The sequence below is a fragment of the Arachis ipaensis genome, chromosome B9 (genome assembly GCF_059453495.1).
Source record: "Arachis ipaensis isolate K30076 ecotype BB chromosome B9, ASM5945349v1, whole genome shotgun sequence".
Lineage (NCBI taxonomy): Eukaryota > Viridiplantae > Streptophyta > Magnoliopsida > Fabales > Fabaceae > Arachis > Arachis ipaensis.
Window position 1 is genome coordinate 70,495,214 of NC_142444.1, and position 8,768 is coordinate 70,503,981.

The following is an 8,768-nucleotide window of genomic DNA, read 5'->3' on the forward strand; positions in this document are numbered from 1 at the left end:
TTAATTAACTAATTATTCTTATTTTTATTTTTTATTTTAAAAAATTTTTTGAAAAATACTAACATTTTTCAAAAAACCATTTTCGAAAATTACTAACTCTTTTTCAAAAATATTTTTCGAAAATTCTCCCTCTCCCATCTTATTCTATTTATTTATTTATCTACTAACATCTCATCTCACTGTGGTATAAAGGATCCATATTATTATTATTTTTTTTTCTGTGCCCTCTTCTTTGTCATATGAGCAGGAGCAAGGACAAGAATATTCTTGTTGAAGCAGATCCAGAACCTGAAAGGACTCTAAAGAGAAAATTAAGAGAAGCTAAATTACAACAATCCAGAGATAACCTTTCAGAAATTTTCAAACAGGAAGAGGAGATGGCAGCCGAAAATAATAATAATGTAAGAAAGATGCTTGGTGACTTTACTGCACCTAATTCCAATTTACATGGAAGAAGCATCTCCATTCCTGCCATTGGAGCAAACAACTTTGAGCTGAAACCTCAATTAGTTTCTCTGATGCAGCAGAACTGCAAGTTTCATGGACTTCCATCTGAAGATCCTTTTCAGTTCTTAACTGAATTCTTGCAGATATGTGATACTGTTAAGACTAATGGAGTAGATCCTGAAGTCTACAGGCTCATGCTTTTCCCTTTTGCTGTAAGAGACAGAGCTAGATTATGGTTGGATTCTCAACCCAAAGACAGCCTGAACTCTTGGGATAAGCTGGTCACGGCTTTCTTAGCCAAGTACTTTCCTCCTCAAAAGCTGAGCAAGCTTAGAGCTGATGTTCAAACCTTCAGACAGAAAGAAGGTGAATCCCTCTATGAAGCTTGGGAAAGATACAAACAGTTGACCAAAAAGTGTCCTTCTGACATGCTTTCAGAATGGACCATCCTGGATATATTCTATGATGGTTTATCTGAGCTATCAAAGATGTCACTGGACACTTCTGCAGGTGGATCCATTCACCTAAAGAAAACTCCTGCAGAAGCTCAAGAACTCATTGACATGGTTGCTAATAACCAGTTCATGTACACTTCTGAAAGGAATCCTGTGAGTAATGGGACGCCTATGAAGAAGGGAGTTCTTGAAGTTGATACTCTGAATGCCATATTGGCTCAGAATAAAATATTGACTCAGCAAGTCAATATGATCTCTTAGAGTCTGCATGGAATGCAAGCTGCATCCAACAGTACTCAAGAGGCTTCTTATGAAGAAGAAGCTTATGATCCTGAGAACCCTGCAATAGCAGAGGTGAATTATTTAGGTGAACCTTATGGAAACACCTATAACTCATCATGGAGAAATCATCCAAATTTCTCATGGAAGGATCAAAAGCCTCAACAAGGCTTTAATAATGGTGGAAGAAATAGGTTTAGCAATAATAAACCCATCATCCACTCAGCAACAGACAGAGAACTCTGAACAAAATACTTCTAATTTGGCAAACTTAGTCTCTGATCTGTCTAAGGCTACTGTAAGTTTCATGAATGAAACAAGATCTTCCATTAGAAATTTGGAAGCACAAGTGGGTCAGCTGAGTAAAAGGATCACTGAAATCCCTCCCAGTACTCTCCCAAGCAATACAGAAGAGAACCCAAAGGGAGAGTGCAAGGCCATTGACATAAGCACCATGGCCGAACCTACAAGGGGAGTGGGGGACGCAAATCCCAAGGAGAAAGACCTCCTGAGACGTCCAGTGATCAATAAGGAGCTTCCCTCTGAGGAACCAAAGGACTCTGAGGCTCATCTAGAGACCATAGAGATTCCATTGAACCTCCTTATGCCCTTCATGAGCTCTGATGAGTATTCCTCTTCTGAAGAAAATGAGGATGTTACTGAAGAGCAAACTGGCAAGTTTCTTGGTGCAATCATGAAGCTGAATGCCAAATTATTTGGCATTGATACTTGGGAAGTTGAACCTCCCTTGTTCATCAATGAACTAAGTGATCTGGATCAACTGACATTGCCTCAGAAGAGACAGGATCCTAGAAAGTTCATAATACCTTGTACTATAGGCACCATGATCTTTAAGGCTCTGTGTGACCTTGGTTCAGGGATAAACCTCATGCCCCTCTCTGTAATAGAGAAACTGGGAATCTATGGGGTGCAAGCTACTAAAATCTCGTTAGAGATGGCAGACAATTCAAGAAAACAGGCATATGGACAAGTAGAGGACGTATTAGTAAAGGTTGAAGGCCTTTACATCCCTGCTGATTTCATAGTCCTGGATACTGGAAAGGAAGAGGATGAATCCATCATCCTAGGAAGACCTTTCTTGGCCACAGCAAGAGCTGTGATTGATGTTGACAGAGGTAAAATAGTCCTTCAATGGAATGAGGACTCCCTTGTGTTTAAAACTCAAGGATCTCCCTCTGCAACCATGGAGAGGAAGCAGAAAAAGCTTCTCTCAAAGCAGAGTCAACCAGAGCCCCCACAGTCAAACTCTAAGTTTGGTGTTGGGAGGCCACAACCAAACTCTAAGTTTGGTGTTGAACTCCTATATCCAAACTCTAAGTTTGGTGTTGGAGAGTCTCAACAAAGCTCTGCACATCTGTGAGGCTCCATGAGAGCCCACTGTCAAGCTATTGACATTAAAGAAGCGCTTGTTGGGAGGCAACCCAATTTTTATTTATCTAACTATATTTTTCTTAGTTATATGTCTTTATAGGTTCATGATCATGTGGAGTCACAAAATAAATATAAAAATTGAAAACGGAATCAAAAACAGCAGAAGAAAAATCACACCCTGGAGGAGCATCTGCCTGGCGTTCAACGCCAGAACAGAGCATGGTTCTGGCGCTGAACGCCCAAAATGGGCAGCATCCTGGCACTGAACGCCCAGAACAAGCATGGTTCTGGCGTTCAACGCCAGAAATGGCAACAAATGGGCGTTGAACACCCAAAATGGGCACCAACCTGGCGTTGAACGCCCAGAGTTGTGTGCAAGGGCATTTTACATGCCTAAATTGGTGCAGGGATGTAAATGCCTTGACACCTCAGGATCTATGGACCCCACAGGATCATCTCAGGATCTGTGGACCCCACAGGATCCCCACCTACCTCATCATCTCTCTTTCCATTCATGATCATCCCTTCTGTTTTCCATTTACCACTCACATCCATACACCCACTACCTTCAAAATTCAACATCTCTCTCCCACCCAATCCCACCCATATGGCCGAATACACACTCCCATCCATCTCCTCCATATCTTCTTCTTCTTCTTCTATTCTTTCTTCTTTTGCTCGAGGGCGAGCAACATTCTAAGTTTGGTGTGGTAAAAGCATAGCTTTTTTGTTTTTTTCCATAACCATTGATGGCACCTAAGGCCAGAGAAACCTCTAGAAAGAGGAAAGGGAAGACAAAAGCTTCCATCAAGGGTCTATAGCTCAGTGGTAGAACATTTGACTGCAAATCAAGAGATCATTGAGTTACCTCAGGGGATACATTTTCTTCCACAAAATTATTGGAAGCAACTAAGGGTGGAACATCAAGAGCACTCCATCATCCTTCATGAAATCAGAGAAGATCTAAAAGCAATGAAGGAGGAGCAACAAAGACAAGGAAGAGACATAGAAGAGCTCAAGGACATCATTGGTTCCTCAAGAAGGAAACGCCACCATCACTAAGGTGGATTCATTCCTTGTTCTTATTTCTTTTGTTTTTCGTTTTCTATGTTATGTGCTTATCTGTGTTTGTGTCTTCATTACATGATCATTAGTAGTTAGTAACTTTGTCTTAAAGTTATAAATGTCCTATGAATCCATCACCTCTCTTAAATGAAAAATGTTTTAATTCAAAAGAACAAGAAGTACATGAGTTTCGAATTTATCCTTGAACTTAGCTTAATTATATTGATGTGGCGACAATGCTTCTTGTTTTCTGAATGTATGCTTGAACAATGCATATGTCTTTTGAAGTTGTTGTTTAAGAATATTAAATATGTTGGCTCTTGAAAGAATGATGACTAGGAGACATGTTATTTGATAATTTGAAAAATCATAAAAATGATTCTTGAAGCAAGAAAAAGCAGCAAAGAACAAAGCTTGCAGAAAAAAAAAAAACAAAAAAAAAAACAAAAAAATAGGCGAAAAAAATATAGAAAGAAAAAAAAGAAAAAGCAAGCAGAAAAAGCCAAAGCTCTTAAAACCAAGAGGCAAGAGCAAAAAGCCAATAACCCTTAAAACCAAAAGGCAAGGGCAAATAAAAAGGATCCCAAGGCTTTGAGCATCAGTGGATAGGAGGGCCTAAAGGAATAAAATCCTGGTCTAAGCGGCTAAACCAAGCTGTCCCTAACCATGTGCTTGTGGCGTGTAGGTGTCAAGTGAAAACTTGAGACTGAGCGGTTAAAGTCAAGGTCCAAAGCAAAAAAAGAGTGTGCTTAAGAACCCTGGACACCTCTAATTGGGGACTTTAGCAAAGCTGAGTCACAATCTGAAAAGGTTCACCCAATTATGTGTCTGTGGCATTTATGTATCCGGTAGTAATACTGGAAAACAAAGTGCTTAGGGCCACGGCCAAGACTCATGAAATAGCTGTGTTCAAGAATCATCATACTGAACTAGGAGAATCAATAACACTATCTGAACTCTGAGTTCCTATAGATGCCAATCATTCTGAACCTCAATGGATAAAGTGAGATGCCAAAACTATTCAAGAGGCAAAAAGCTATAAGTCCCGCTCATATGATTGGAGCTATGTTTCATTGATAGTTTGGAATTTATAGTATATTCTCTTCTTTTTATCCTATTTGATTTTCAGTTGCTTGGGGACAAGCAACAATTTAAGTTTGGTGTTGTGATGAGCGGATAATTTATACGCTTTTTGACATTGTTTTTAGTATGTTTTTAGTAGGATCTAGTTACTTTTAGGGATGTTTTCATTAGTTTTTATGTTAAATTCACATTTCTGGACTTTACTATGAGTTTGTGTGTTTTTCTGTGATTTCAGGTATTTTCTGGCTGAAATTGAGGGACTTGAGCAAAAATCAGATTCAGAGGTTGAAGAAGGACTGCTGATGCTGTTGGATTCTGACCTCCCTGCACTCAAAGTAGATTTTCTGGAGCTACAGAACTCGAAATGGCACGCTTCCAATTGCGTTGGAGAGTAGACATCCAGGGCTTTCCAGAAATATATAATAGTCCATACTTTGGCCAAGAATAGGCGACGTAAACTGGCGTTTAACGCTAGCTTTCTACCTAAATCTGGCGTCCAGCGCCAGAAAAGGATCCAAAACCAGAGTTGAACGCCCAAACTGGCACAAATGCTGGCGTTCAACTCCAAGAAGGACCTCTACACATGCAACACTCAAGATCAGCCCAAGCACACACCAAGTGGGCCCCGGAAGTGGATTTATGCATCAATTACTTACTCATGTAAACCCTAGTAGCTAGTTTATTATAAATAGGACCTTTTACTATTGTATTAGACATCTTTTGAACCATCTTTGAATCTTGAGAATCTTTGGACGCCTGGTTCTTAGATCAGAGGGGCTGGCCATTCGGCCATGCCTAGACCTTTCACTTATGTATTTTTAACGGTAGAGTTTCTACACTCCATAGATTAAGGTGTGGAGATCTGATGTTCCTCAAAGATTAATGCAAAGTACTACTGTTTTCTATTCAATTCATCTTACTTCGCTTCTAAGATATTCATTCGTACTTCAATCTGAATGAGATGAACGTGACAATCATCATCATTCCCTATGAATGCGTGCCTGACAACCACTTCCGTTCTACCTTCGACTGAATGAATATCTCTTAGATCTCTTAATCAGAATCTTCGTGGCGTAAGCTAGAATGATGGCGGCATTCAAGAGAATCCGGAAAGTCTAAACCTTGTCTGTGGTATTCCGAGTAGGATTCAATGAATGAATGACTGTGACGAGCTCCAAACTCGCGATTGCAGGGCGTTAGTGATAGACGCAAAAGGATAGTAAATCCTATTCTAGCATGATCGAGAACCGACAGATGAATCGCCGTACCGTGACAGGGTGCGTTGACCATTTTCACTGAGAGGATAAGATGAAGCCATTGACAAGGGTAATGCCTCCAGACGATTAGCCGTGCCGTGACAGGGCATTGGATCATTTTCCCGAGAGATGACCGAAAGTAGCCATTGACAGTGGTGATGTATCACATAAAGCCAGCCATGGAAAGGAGTAAGACTGATTGGATGAAGATAGCAGGAAAGCAGAGGTTCAGAGGAACGAAAGCATCTCCATTCGCTTATCTAAAATTCCTACCAATGAATTACATAAATATTTCTATCCCTATTTTATTATATTAAATTCGAAAACACCATTATCAATTTATATCCGCCTAACTGAGATTTGCAAGGTGACCATAGCTTGCTTCATACCAACAATCTCCGTGGGATTCGACCCTTACTCACGTAAGGTATTACTTGGACGACCCAGTGCACTTACTGGTCAGTTACACGGAGTTGTGAACCGTGGTTTTGGCATCATGTTTTTGGCGCCATTTCCAGGGAAAGAAAGAGCAATGAACTTTACATAATTAAAGTGTAATCACGATTCCGCGTACCAAGGAGCTTGTCTTGGTGATGCATTCCTTGACAGAAATAACTGATAAGAACCAACTCATCAATCCTGTGGTGAGGGCAAGCCTCCAGTAACTTCTTAAATCACTCCCACTATTCATACAAAGTCTCCCCATCTCGTTACACAATGCAAGAGATATCTCTTCGTAACTTGTCTGTTTTCTGAGGAGGGTAGAACTTTTCCAAAAATTCTTTACGCAACAAGTCCTAATTAGATCTAACTTCACCCGGTTGAGTATAAAACCACTCCTTTGCTTTTCCCTCCAAAGAGAACGGGAAAGCGAAGACCAACACTGTGGCTTCATCCGCCCCATGTCTTCTCGCAGTTTCACATGTAACTTGATAATCCTTTAAATGCTTCAGAGGATCCTCCCCTAGCAGTCCATTGTATTTAGGAAGCAAGTTTATCATGCCAGACTTGAGCTCAAAATTTGGTTCTAAAGCCAGATACAAAATTTGAAACGGTTGCAAGTCAAGATCAGGAGCTCCAGCCTCCTTCAAGGTGATTCTTCGAGGTGGGTCCGCCATGACGGTTTTACTTGAGTCACTCAAAGAGAGTTCAGTACTTCCCATAGATGAATATAGAGTTTCCTCATTGATTGGAGAATGATAGTCACGGATGGGTGGTGATACTGAACGGGAGGTTTCCCCAAGGGATCCCGATTCACTATCCACAAAAGCTAGCCGGCGCTGAGCTTGCCTTATATGAGTTAAAGTTCTTTCGATTTCCGGATCAAAAGTGGCCAAGCTCGGGTCTGGAAGCGACCATGTCATTCAACTGAGGAGGCAATGAAAACCATGCAATTATGAAAAGCAAAACAAAAATATGCAAGTAAACAAGATCCACTTAACAATCAACGACTACTAAAACTAACTAAAGAGAAAAGTAGTATCTACAATTAGTGCTAAGTAGCAAACCAAAAATCTAGTATTTACTCTATTCACATATTTACAACAACCAAAATTGTAGCACTCATTGCACTTAAAGTGAACTCCCCAGCAACGGTGCCAAAATTTGATGCGTGCCAATTCGCATATGGGATTAGGAACTTGATTATCCAAAAATGGAATTAGCGTTGTAAGTATAGTCCTAACCCAACAAGTTGGCCATCGATCAAATTAGAAACTCACAAGATGTGTCACAATTCAAAACTAATTCAAAACCGAGAGTATTTGACTCCCGAGTAATCTCCCAAAGAGTACTTTAGAACAATGAGTGTGCAAATTCGGTTCTAGTGATCAAGGGGTTGTCAATGAAGAAATGAACATATAAAGCAATAAAAGAACATGCAAAATTGTAATGATTGAACTAATGAAGAAATTAAAGGACCAACTATGTAATATAAACAAGTAAAGTATAAAAGAGATTAACATGGAAATGTATGAAAGATTGAAAGCATCAAAAAGAGTCTTGGCTTGGAGTGAGCTAAGGGTCCTTTCCTTATTGGAACCACAACTATGACAATTATGATGGATTAATCTCACTTGATCAACTCTCACATCGGAAAGTAAGTTAAATGAGCATAAGTGTTCTCAACCCACAAATCCTAAATTGCTTGCTAATTGCTTTAGCAACAAATTAGCGTTAGTGGGAACAAGAATAATTAACAATCTAAGAATTGAAACTAAATTTTGGACATTCCAACTCTAGAAACCCAATTGCTCAGTTTACCCAAGCCAAGAACCAAAAAATTTAGCCTAAAACCATCTTTGACATTTTGTCAAACATTTGCTGGGCAAAAACCTTAAACATGAATAAAATGAGAAAAGGCTTGAAACTAAAAGCAACAATTGATCTCAATCAACAAGAATAACACAAGAAAGCATGAAACAAACATCAAACATAAAATTCATCAATAAGAAATTAAAATTGCAAGAGAGAAGCAAAATTGAACTATAACTTGAATTAGAAGAAAGAGTAATGACAAAGTAACTATAAAGAGTAATAACAAGAGAATACTTACAATGAAAGCTAGCAAAATCCAAGATCAAAAATGGAAATGGCACTTGAATGTAAAACCCTAATAGAGATGATGAAAAACTTAGAGAAAAACTAACTAAAAACTTCCTACTACTACTCCTAAACTATACTAATGATATGCTATGTTATGTCCCTCATTTCCCCTCCAATATGAGCTAGAAGACTTCAGAAATGGGCCTCCAATGCCCCGATATTGTAAGTCACGTGCCAGTTGAATGAA

At 39.4% G+C, this 8,768-nt stretch overlaps 2 non-coding genes across 2 annotated transcripts; one reads left to right on the forward strand and one right to left on the reverse strand.

The window, feature by feature from the left end:
- Positions 1-773: 773 nt before the first annotated feature.
- On the reverse strand, positions 774-881 carry LOC148544996 (small nucleolar RNA R71). The gene has a single exon (XR_015900712.1). It is a non-coding gene; the product is annotated as a small nucleolar RNA R71 (small nucleolar RNA).
- Positions 882-6,612: 5,731 nt separating this feature from the next.
- On the forward strand, positions 6,613-6,719 carry LOC148544997 (small nucleolar RNA R71). The gene has a single exon (XR_015901687.1). It is a non-coding gene; the product is annotated as a small nucleolar RNA R71 (small nucleolar RNA).
- The last annotated feature ends 2,049 nt before the right edge of the window (positions 6,720-8,768 follow it).